A 13,015-nucleotide genomic window follows, 5' to 3' on the forward strand; every position below is an offset into this window, starting at 1 on the left:
CTCTTCACTCAAGAAACAAGCCATAAAATTCTAAGTTTGGAGAGAAATTTAAATATTTCAGGTATGCAATTACTTGAAAACCTAGCTCCAAGTGAGAAGCATTTTCACGCATTGCTTCAATCACAAAGTCAACTAGTAGTGTTTACAGCAAGAGAGGCTAATATAAGAGCCAAGATAACTAATATCTAAGCCTCCCTTACCCCCCATATGGAGATACTCCATAAATAACTAGGATATGTAGAAACTTTGTTGAAGAAAAATCCTAATCTTTCTACATCAGATGGACTAGTTCACCTTGCAGTAGAGATAGCAATCCAAATAAAGTCATTGGATGTTGTATGTCACAATTGGGATGTTGCTCTGAGAATAAGCGTGGAAGTCCATAAATCTTTTTTGGATAGATACACCATAAGTGTATAAACATTTTGACATAAGTGTCAAAAAGGGGGAGATACAAGACAAGAGAAAGTGAGAGATATAGGTAAATGAAAAGGGGGAGATAAAAAAAAGGAAAATAAACCAAAGGGGGAGCAAATAGGCAAAAGGAATACATAAAGAAAGAAGAGAATAATGAAAGGGGGAGCTAAATAAATTTTAGACCCCAGTGATATATACTTTGAAGAATATAGATATGGATACAGACATAGAGAAAAGCACATATCAGATGATAGAGAATAAGTTGAAAATATATTTTAGTCAAAGAGTATCAACAAGTGACAAATCTACTTAGAATGGAAAATATATTTTTGATACAAATAAGGCACATTAACTTAGGGGGATTTGTAAATTTTGAGGCATATAGGTTATCAAAAAAAATTAAAAATTTGAAGTTTTTTATATAACCCAAGTTGTTAATATATTATACTCGAGAAGATTAGATTGATTAGGTACAAATGAGTGTTTTTGACACTCATGTCAAAGGATGAGACTGTTTATCTCAGATTAATTTTAAAAATTGAGTGTCAACACACTTAATACATTTACTTAGTTTATGCCGAACTAGTAATATATGCTGAATAAAATATATAAATACAAGACTATGTCGAGTTACAATGAATCTTGAGTTACTCAAGTGCCGAGCAGATAAACCATGACAAGTGATCGAAGTGCAGAGTAAAAAATAGATGCTATGTAGTTTAGATGCAATGTCAGAATAAGAATTAAAGTATGTGTCGAGCATTAGTAATTTCAATTTGTCAAGCAACATTGATTGGACATATTTATTTGTGATTGCAAAACAACTATGTAAATCATTTTTCAGCCAACCAAAGTATAGAATATGATATTTTGAAGATAAGGATGAACTTGTATGTAGATTCCCTATGCAATTCAATGCATCCAATCCAAAAATAGAAAGGATTAAGTGGAAAAAATAATAAATCTCAGTCATAAATTATACCTAATCCTAAGTCTTCTAGTCTACTTAAGGAGGATGATACCCTAAACTTCATATGAGTGTTTAATAAATTGAAGGAGAAGAATAGAGAAGTTTGCATTCACAAATAGAACATTCATGGAGACTTAGAGATTATAGAGAGTGAATTGTAGAGTTAATTTGAGGAGAACAAAGAATACAACTTACAACAATTGTCACATTAGATCAGAGAAGATTAAGAAGGATACTGTATGAATTTGACCTTTAATTAGGAAATTCAAATCCAATCACAAGATCTATGTTGAAACATCCTAAAAGGTGATTTTAGTTAAATCTCCTAAGGTGGATTAGTTCTAATAGGCTATTGAAAATCCTTTAACAAGGTAACGTTGCAAGTGGATGTACTGAAGTCCTTTAGCTAGGCACACTGAAGTACTATTATCCAGCTCTTTGTTCCAATTATATCTAACATGCTGATTTTGATCTTCTTTCTTGTTGACTAGAAATTATATGACATATCTCATTAGAATAATATCTCTTTTAATCTCCATAGATAACTAGTTTGAAATGGTTGAGTCACCCAGCTCATTGACTTGGGTGTCAACACCTTCATGATTTTGGTCTGTATTCTTGGGAGATTTTCTTAACCATTACTACCTCATTTGACTTCTAATATTATCAACCTTTTCTTTCTTTATATCTTCAACTCTACCTTGGTTCAAAGAGATCTTGGGAAGATGTCCAATTTTTGTGCAAACAAAACATCTCTTTGTATGGTCTCTCTTCCTCATCTGAGTTATTGTGTACTTTGCACCAATGTGCAGATACTCACCACAATAGTGAAAAGTACGCCATGTTTTACAATCATAGCCAAATATATCTTTGATAATTTTCTATGTTGGTTTCCATTTCTTGGTCTTTCATTCTGAATATTTGTGCCTTTCTTTGTTGTAATTGAAACATTTTCCTTCAAATATGATTTTCCTTGTGCATTCACTTGCTCTATGTCTATTTTTATTACAAATATAATATTTTCCATTGAATTTTGATTTGGTATTGCTCCAAAACTTGTTTTAGGTATGTCTCATTTTCCACAATGATTACATGTAGGCCTTTTGTTCTTTTGAGCTTCTTGCTAAGATGATTCTCCTTAATCTATATAGCCTAATCTATCTTTTTCCTTGTGTCGAGATTGAATTTTCTTGTCTAATTGATTCATGCTTTCTTGAGATTTCATTATCTTCTCATTTGTTTCCTTTTCCATGCTCAAATCATTCTACAACCTTTCATTCTTTATCATCAAGTTGATAAGCTCTTGATTTGCATCATTGAGTTGATCAATCAAATTGTCTTTGAATGTTGCATTAGCTTAATCTAAACTTTTTTCTTAGAAAATATAGTATAGACTAGGTGACTAAGAAGGGGGGGATCAAGCACCAATAAAAAATTTCTTGATGAAGAGATAGTTGATGAAGTTGACTTCCCTTTTCTTTTATCTTTTTAGTTGATGCAGAGATAGTTTATGACAAGATAGTGATCAATCAAACTTGCTTCATGAAGAGATATTTGATGAATTGCATTTCCTTTTTATTCTATCACTTTAGTTAGAGATATCTTCTCTTATTTGGTTGTGTCCTTGCATTCCATATTGTGACACATTCGGACTGGTTGAATTTCTTTCTCTCATTTGATCTTTCTAATTTCTTTATGAAGAGTGAGATTCTTTTCAAGTAGGTCATTGATTGCTACATCAACTTCATCTAAAATTTTTTCTTGGAAATTTTAGTATGGACTATGTAACTAAGAGGGGTGGGGGGAATTAGGCACCAATAAAGCTTATACTTTAATTTACCAATTAAACATTCATAATATAATCTAATCTAATTGCATTAATGAAAGATTGAATACAATAAAATGCTCATAACTCTTGACACAATATTTGGTAACTTAGAAACCTTCCAAATAGAAAGTAAAATAGGGGTGGAGATCATAGCCACAAGCTTTAGTACTACATAATCAAGTTATCCTATTAAAGCTTATAATTGATTACTTTTGGTGATCTTCCCTATTAGAAGCAATAAGGACTATTAGGTCTAGCTTGTAAAATGATTTATACAATATAATTAAGTATGCACTTTGTCAGGAGATTTGCACAAGACTATTAATTCCACCTTGTCTAAGGATTTGACTGATGCACCTGTTAGGATGTGTATACGAGTAATGTTAGTATGCTAATAGAAACCAAATTTAAATAAAGCTTCTACAAACTAAACAAAATTCATAAACTTCAAGATAGACTAAGATGAGCTCTCAATTAAGAATATGAGCCATTAATGGGCTCTTTCAATAAGAAGCTCTCTTGTTGAGTGCCTTTGTCTAAATAGATAGGATGTATGCTCAAGCTTATGCTTCAAAAAGGGCTTCAGATGGAGTTGGAATTTTGGTGTGAGTGTATGGTTTTGATGTAAAATGGCTTCTTAAAATGGCATTTTTACTTTACTTCATGGATTGTGTTGTTTTACAAAGGGGAAGGATCCAATTTATAGGCAAGATGCTTGAGGGATTGAGGGCTAAGATGCAAGGATGGGAAAAAGCTCATGGAGGGCTCAGATTGCATAAGAGGAGAGCACATGGATTGTACTTGCTTACAGCCAATCAGGGAGTGACACATGTCATAGGATGAGAGGATGGAGGAAAGGGGAAGGATGAGTCAACAAAAGAGGCTCAAGGGATAAAATCTTCATAAAGACCCTCATAATGGCTTGTAAGAGAAATAAAAGGGCTTGGAAGAGTCATTTATGGCCTAGTGGGCTTCATAAAGTTTTATGGCTGGGATATTTTGAGGGAGATGAGAGGAATTTTGGCTTGGGCTTGATTAGGAAGGTTTTAAGCTTGCTTATGATTGTGCAAATGATTAGAGGATGGATTAGGATGGTTTAGGATTAGCTTAGGGATAGGCAAGTGGATGGCATTTAATGAGGGTAGGCGAAGGAGGAGACATTTGTTAACTTTGACTTGGGTTAGTAAGTCTTAACACATGTTTAGAGAATGTGACAAGGTGAGGAAGGGATTAGAATTAGGTTTAAAGACATCTTCTAGAAGAGTCTAGACTTTAGATGAGGATAAAGACTTTTTAGAATAGTCTAGAACTTCCTAGGATGAGGATGAATTAGATTTTTAGGAAATAAATAAATTTTTATTTATTTCAAGGGTTTGGGTTGAGGAGATATTTATTAAAACTTTTTTAATAAACATGAGAATTAATATTTAATCTTAATTAAATATTTTGAGTTGGGATTAGGGGTAGGAAATGATGGGATTAGCCTTTAATCAAAATTAAAGAAGGATTAGAAGATTTTGGAAGAGGTTGTGGTCTTAAGGAAATTGGCAAAGTTTTGGGCAAAAAATAATTTATTTATTTATTTTGGGTTTTTTGGTTAATTTATTAATTAAATAATTAATAAATAATGAAATAATGTTTAAATAAGATTTAAACATTTTTGGGAGGGATTCTTTAATTAAATATTTTTAATTAAGATAAAGGGATTTAATGCATAAAAATAAATAAATATATTAAATAAATAATTAATTAATAAATGATGATGTCATCACAAATTTTTCAAAAAATAAAAATACTTTGTTTTCTAAAGGTTTTTAGGTGTCTACAGGATGTGTAGACACCTAAATTTGATTACACTATTTTAGTAATCCTATTTAGTTATCTAAAAAGGCATTATTAATTAAATTTCTATTTAATTAATCCTTTGTCATCCCCTAGTTGATTAATTTAATTAATCATCTATAGTCCTAATTGATAAATCAAATAATTTATTATTTATCAATTAAATCCTATTCTTCTATCTAATTCCAAAAATCCCCATTTATTAAATAAATCTATTTGATAAATGAAATCCTCAAATTCAAAGACCCCTAACCTATCTCTAATCCTCCATTTAGTCTAATCCACCCCATCCACCCATACTAACCAAGCTTAGCCACTAACTCACCCACCCTCATTAATGCCATCCACTTGCACATCTCTAACATCCCTAATCTAAGCCTAAACCCAAGCCTAATCCACCCCCTAATGTTGTCACATTCCTTAAACAAGTTTAAGACTTTCCTAATCCAAACCAAAGTCTCCCCTCAAAAAGCCCAACCACTAAGTCATGAGTGCTCTTACAAAACATAAAAGACTCTTACAAGCCCACTCATGACTCTTACACCCATCTTCCACACTCTTCCCTCTTCCACACTCATTCCTCTTACATCCCTCTTACATACTCAACCCCACTCATCATGCCTTTAACCAACCCTTTACCCTACCCTCTCACACTCATCCTCCTTGTGACAAGTGTCACCTTCCCATTGGTGCTAAACAAGCGCAATCCATGTGCTCCCCTTTGAGTGCATCTTATCCCTCCTTAAGCCTTCATCCATCCTTGCATCTAAGCCCTCCATCCCTCTACCCCTTATCCTATAAATTGGATCCCATCCCAAGCCATTTCATCAACAATCTTTGAGCTAAAGTTACCATGCCCTTTTGAGAGCCAAAAGACATACCCATACCCTTATAATGCCAAATTGAGAGCTCACAAAGCTACCAATTTTCCATTACCCATCTCCGTTGAAGCAGCTTTTGAGCATCTTGAGCATACATCCACAGCAAAAGGACACATCTATAGAATCAAGAAAGCATGGAGTGTTTTCTCTTGTGAGGTTTGCACTTCTTGTTTACTTTCTTTGTCTAAGCATATATGTGAATTTAGTTTTTGGTTTGTGAATGTTTACTTTATTTGTTAATGTTCTTTGCATACTAATTCTTTTTCTACAGGATGAACTAGTAGTAGATCTCTAACATACAACTTAGATTGTTGAATTAAAGTACTTTGATGTATAATGATCACCTTGTTGTAATAGATAAGACTCTACTTTCCCTTATATTGTTTGTAGCCTTCTTCTATATTCATACTCAAACTAATTCTTAATTATTTTACACTCTCACTTGGATCACACAATATATATTACATATATACCAATCCAAATAATTACCTTCTAGAGTTGACTACAATACCAAACTCATCATAATTCACCATGTTAGCTCATTACAAAAACTCAAGTCCTGAAGACCACTTAGGTGATATCGTAACACTTGGCAACACAATTAACTTGGAAAGCTTTGGCACTTGGTTGAATTTTTTTCACAGTTCACATTGATCACCTAGGAGTAGCATGAACTTGGTTAGCACTCATTACTTGATGAACACTAGAGAACTTAGTAGATACTAAAGGGATTAGTTGACACTATAACCCAGTCAATAGTACCTTTTTTTTGCTTCATTAACACTACCAACTCAGTAAACACTAATAAAATTGGTTAACAATATAGAACACAGTTAACACTATTTCTTGAATGGTTTATATTGATGATCTTGGTAGACTTTGCCAAGCTTGATAGAATTTATAAAGCTTAGCATGGTTTTCCTTATACTTCTTGTAGCCTTCTTCTAATTCACACTCATACTACTTCTTAGTTATTTCAAAATCTCACTTGGATCACACAAGATATATTACATATATGCCAATCCATATAATTATCTTATAAAGTTTTCTACAATACCAAATTCATCATAAATCACCAAGTTGGCTCACTGCTAAAACTTAGGTCCTTAAGACCACTTGGGTGATACCTTGACACTTAACAACATAGTCAATTGAAAAATATTTCTCACTTGATTCAAATTACTACATGTTTCACATTGATCACTCTAGAGTATCATGAACTCGATTAATATTGATGACTCAGTGAAAACTAGAGAACTTAGTAGATACTGAAGGTCTCAGTTGATAGTGTAGCTAGATCAAAACTACCCTTTTTACTTCATTAACACTACCAACTTAGTAAAAAATGATTAAATTGGTTAACACTATATAACTTAGTTAACACTACTTCCTAAATGGTTTATATTGCTGATCTTGGTAGACTCTGTCAAGCTTGACAGACTTTCTGAAGCTTGGCATGGTTTTCCTTATACTTCTTGTAGCCTTCTTCTAATTCAAACTCATCCTACTTCTTACTTATTTTAAAATCTCACTTGCATCACACAACATATATTGCATATAGAGAGTCAAGTCCAATACCAAACTCATCATAATTCACCAAGTTGACTCACTATAGAAACTTAGGTTTTGAACACCACTCAAGTGATACCATAAAACTCAACAACATAGTAAACTTGACAAGATTTAGAACTTGGTTGATATTGATTACTCAGGAGTAGCATGAACTTGGTCAGCACTGATGACAAGATAAACATTGGAGAACTAAGTAGATATTGTAGGCCTTAGTTGACACTATAGCTTGGTCAATACTACCTTCATTCCACTTTGTTAACACTACCAACTTAGTTAACATTGATAAGCTTGGTTAACACTATAGATCTTGGTTGACACTACTTCCAACATAGTTTATACTGATGAGTTTGGTAGACTTTGTGAAGCCTGCCATGCACTGCTATCTATATGTGAAGCTTGGTAGCAACTTTAAATCTTGGCATACACTGCTATTAGTATGTGAGGCTTAGTAGCTACTATAAAGACTAGTAAAAATGTAATCAATCAATCTTATTAAGTTTTTAATCACTAACTAACAAATAATACACCCAAGTGAGAGATCAAGTGAAAAGATGAAGTAATTGCAACTATCACTATCAAGTGATACACCCCCTAGATCTCATGATGTGTCTCATGTAGAGGATGATGATGGGTTAGTGAATCTTGATGAGCTTCTTAAATTACCTACATAAAATCTGAATAATCTCACATTAGGGAAAATGCAAGAATTGCAAATCTTGTTGAGCCAAAAGGCTAAACAAGGATAATTAAAAAGAGAGTAGAAGAGAAGATGGCTATTAGATACTTTCAAGGATATTTTCACAGATGCATTTGGAATTACATATGTAAATAATCAACATACAATTTTGGACCAAGTAGTATATGTAGTTTATAGAATTCAAATAGATGATATAGAGACAAATGAGAAAATATTATTATGGTCTAAAAGGAGATTGGCTCATAAAGTGTTACAAAAATTCTCACATGAACTTTTACAAAGACAAGCTAAACTTTCTACAGCTATTACATAATTGGAAATAATTTTGAAGACCATCAATTCTATGTATGTAAAATTTTGTGATATAAATTTATTTAGAGACAATACTACATGCTTGATAGAGCTATTGCATGCAGGCATGAGAGCTAATATTCCCATATTGTGAAAGAACACAAGTTCAAGCTCATTATCTTACAAATGAGATGAAACTTAGTCAAGAGAGGTTAGCTTGCTCATAGCTAAAGATGAAACAATAAGGCACAAGTTGACATTGATTCAACTTCAATTATTTCCACATATAGAGATAATTTGGGAGGTAATCTATGTTACTAGAGATATTTTGAACAAAGAGGCAATTTCTTTTAACATTGTAGGATTTTTTGACCTACTTGCCAAGCTAGAGATTCAATTTCAGATTTTAGATCACATACAAGAAAGATGGAATGTTGGCTATGCCAGTAAGTCATCAATAATTTTTTGAGAAGTGTCAACTAACCCCAAAAATACCCAACTTACATCAATGAAAGAATAAAGGGGGAATGATTAGAATAATAAGTCAACAAAGGGGGAGATATAAATAATGAGAAAGGGTAGATAAGAATCAAAGATCAAATATATAAGATTGAACATAATCAATCTTTTTTCTTCCAAAGGGAGAATACATTTTTGTACAAAATGATTTCATGACAAAGTTTTTTTGCCTCTAATGTCAAAGGGGGAGATTCTTGATCTCTAAGCCTATTTTGTCAATTAGTGTCCAAACATTTAGTCATTTCCAACTCATTTACTAAAAAATATTACAAGGTCATCACTACAACCGAGTTATCTAGTAAAGATCAAGCATACAACACTTATACTAAACAAGATAGTGATTACCAAGCATTCAATAGAGACAGGGTAGATATACAAGCTAACCATAAGTATGTTTTGAGTAATTGAATGAAGACCGAGTATATTGAAAAGTTATCAAGACTTGAGCAAAGAGTTTTATAGATGTTTATGCATGACCAAGTGTTAGAGAATTCAAATATTGAGTAATTCAGTTTTGCTATGATAGTTTGTAATGGCACAAACTCATATGTAAACTATTTTGGCTAGCATTTCTATGACTTAATATTTCTAGAGCTAGCTAAGATGTTGATTACAAATAATTGTAGAAGATAATGATCCTTAGGTGTACAATTCAACTAATCAAGGAAAAGCGATGTAAATAAAAAAAAAGATAATGAAGTTTAAGTTATTGATTAAGATCTAGAAATTTTAGGGAATATCTATTCAAGGAGGATTCTAACCGTAGAATTAGTATAAGTTAAGGATTGTAAGTGAGTTGAAATGTGTAAGGATATGTATGCATGTGAAGAAGTGAAGGGTAAGTTCAAGAGAAGAACAAGTAGAAAGAAATTAGGGTAGTGAAGGACAAAATAGAGATATCATATTAAGAGAATCAATAAGAGATATAGGAAAGACGAGACCCAAGATTCGTGTGCAGAGAAAATCAAGGGTTTAGTATTGAATAAGCTATTTTGTAATTGAGACAGGGAAAATCTCTTAACAAAGTGGTCCTAATAGGCCTATAAATCACTAACAATGTCCTTACTTTATTGTGAGTTTAAAATTCTCTAACAAGGTGAGACCTAATAGTCTCTTATTCTTTTAATAGAGTAGATCACATTTTATGGGAAAATATTGTAAACTTAACATGTTAACATTATTGTTGTAATAGTGAAGATTTGTGGGTTTCATCCCCACCCAAGTTTTTACTTCATCATTGAAGTTTATCTAGGTAAGGAGATCATTATGTTATGTGTTGAACTTTTCGGAATGTGATGTATTCATTTATGTTTCACCATTATAGTTTTATTAATAAATATATGTGATGAAATAGGTTTGAATCAATGAAACTAGTTTTGAAGTTAAAATTTTAAGATCCTGATTCACTTAACTCCCTCGCCCCCTCGTCAATATCTTTTATACCATATATTATTTCAACAATTTTGATCTAAATCTTCTAACAAGTTCATATTAAAAATGTGTATGTGAACCTTTAACAAGGATCACTCCTAGAAGAGCTCACTTTAGAAGAATGAAACCGTTGGGTTCCTAATCCTTGGAAGTTCTTCCCTTTACAAAATTTCAACATAAAAAATGTTGGTGTGAAATGTGTGATTCTTGCCATGTTGCAAGTTAATTTTCATGTTGTTTACTTTTTACTGCAACTAGGTAACATGTACTAAATAGAGTAATTATATTCTGATATTCAGTAATGAGAGAAATAGTTAATAAAAATTTTGGAATAATTTTATTACAAGTCCTAATTATGAAGTTTAATGAGATCATCAAATGAATATTTTTTAATGTTTAACTAAAGTTTTTGGTACTGACGTGTTTGAAAGGTCTTTAGGATAACTGGATATAATTAGTTCACCTCCACCCACTTTGAGTCATTTAACATCATGAACTCAGTACTTTTTTCAATTTATCTCAACATGTCCAATATATTAGTATGTGCATTTCCTCCATCTCAAACCATTTTGACAATAGATCATTCAAGAATTGTAAGCCTTTGCAAGTTATAGGAAAAAAATCAAATTTTCTACCGTACAACAAATCCAAGCAAGGTTATATGCATGGAAGCCAACATAAATATAGAAGAAATAATAGTTTATATTGATCCCAATGTAAATATGGTGAAATAATCTCATTACAATGTGTTAGGTATAAGGCCTACCTAGTTGTAGCTATAAACATCAAAATTATGATCAGTGTGCTTAGAAGCTTAGGATTTGATAGCAAAAATACTTCTATCATAATTATATAGCTATTAAGACCACAAGTTGGCTTGGTAGATAATTATGTCCAAAACTATAGGTCCTACCCAAAAGGGAAATCAATGATCACATGTAATTAAAAAAAACTAATCTCCCTAAGGACATAGATAGGACCATACATGATCAAAGAAGATATCCTCAAGGTTTTAGAAAGCCTTCAAATCACAAAAACCTCACAAAATTTAAGTGCCCCGTGTTACTCAATATGCCAAGAAATTAACACACCTTGAACAAGGAGAAGTACAACTCTTCAAAGCAATAGAATTTATTTATACAAACCCTTAGTAATGATCCACTATAGGGCCACAACAAGTAACCAAATATTGAGAAGAGAAATAACATGAACAACAAGGAATGTCCCATAAAGAATAAACTAGTACATCAAACTAGAAATATTTTTTGGTTGATGCAAGAATATTAAGGGACTTTTGGCACTTTGGAGACATTACCCACTGATGATGAGCAATAAATTTGATAATCTCAAGTGAGGGCTCCTTCACTATAGTGGTGGACAGATTGGATTCACAACAATAGTTGAACACAAAATACAAAATGTAGGCACATATAGAAATAATGAATTCATTTCATTACTTGAAAATTAATTAGACTTTCTAGAGACATCTAAATTAATCAACATAACTCGAATTCTAGATGGAACTTCTATAATCCTCCACTTCAATTAATATTATGATTTTAAACTTGAATTAATATTATGCTTTTAAATTTTATTTGAGATGGAAAATACACTTTCAAACACTTCCCCGTAATTTCAACCTTAAATATTATTGCATGCAAATTCCATTGCAGCTTGATTCTTGTCTTCTTATACCTATTTCCTGTGCCCAAATCCAAACTTGTGGAAATCAAAAGAATTTTCCTCTTTGATTCCTTTGTCTAATCTATTTCCCTCTGTCTAATCTATTTCCCTCTGCTATGTAGTCTTTGAAATCTTAGATTTACTCAAACCATTTGTAGTCCTCTTTTAATATTCATTTTTTCCAAATTCCTATTAATCATGCTTAGAACATTTGTACTGATCATATCAACAATCTTCTACCAATTCAATCCATAGCTCCATTGAAAATCCATTTCTATACAACCTATCATCAATTTTTTCATTGTTTTACCACAATATTCTTCTATTATTATAATTCTTCTCAAAACATTCAATAAAATACTGACACCTTTCTCTCACTTTCTTGTTTTCTTCTTTTAAAGAGAAACTATTAATTTTTCAAAATAAGAATCCACATCATATATTCCTTAGTCAAAGAAACTGACTTCTCCTCAAGTCTACCCAAAAAAATAATTTCCTTCCTCCAGCAATAGAATCTTGAACAACTTCACTTTATCACATATGCTGACAGGATCCTTTTACCTTGTACTCTATTAATAGTGGTGGATGGAATGGACTTACAATAACTTTTGAACACAAAACACATAATATAGCCATAGATAGAAATTATGAATTCATTTCATTGTCCAATTATAACAAGTGTTGCAGGGCAGCTAAGTTCCTGCCTAAGATTGAAGATTGAAAGAATAATTATGACTATATCCATTACAAGGTGCAATTCTAGTAACATAACTTATTTCAAAAATAGAAACACATAATATAGCCATAGATAGAAATTATGAATTCATTTCATTGTCTAATTATAACAAGTGCTACAGGGCAGTTAAGTTCTTGCCTAAGATTGA

Source organism: Cupressus sempervirens, chromosome 7 (genome assembly GCF_028749045.1).
Source record: "Cupressus sempervirens isolate cs-2001-9-10 chromosome 7, ASM2874904v1, whole genome shotgun sequence".
Taxonomy (NCBI): domain Eukaryota; kingdom Viridiplantae; phylum Streptophyta; class Pinopsida; order Cupressales; family Cupressaceae; genus Cupressus; species Cupressus sempervirens.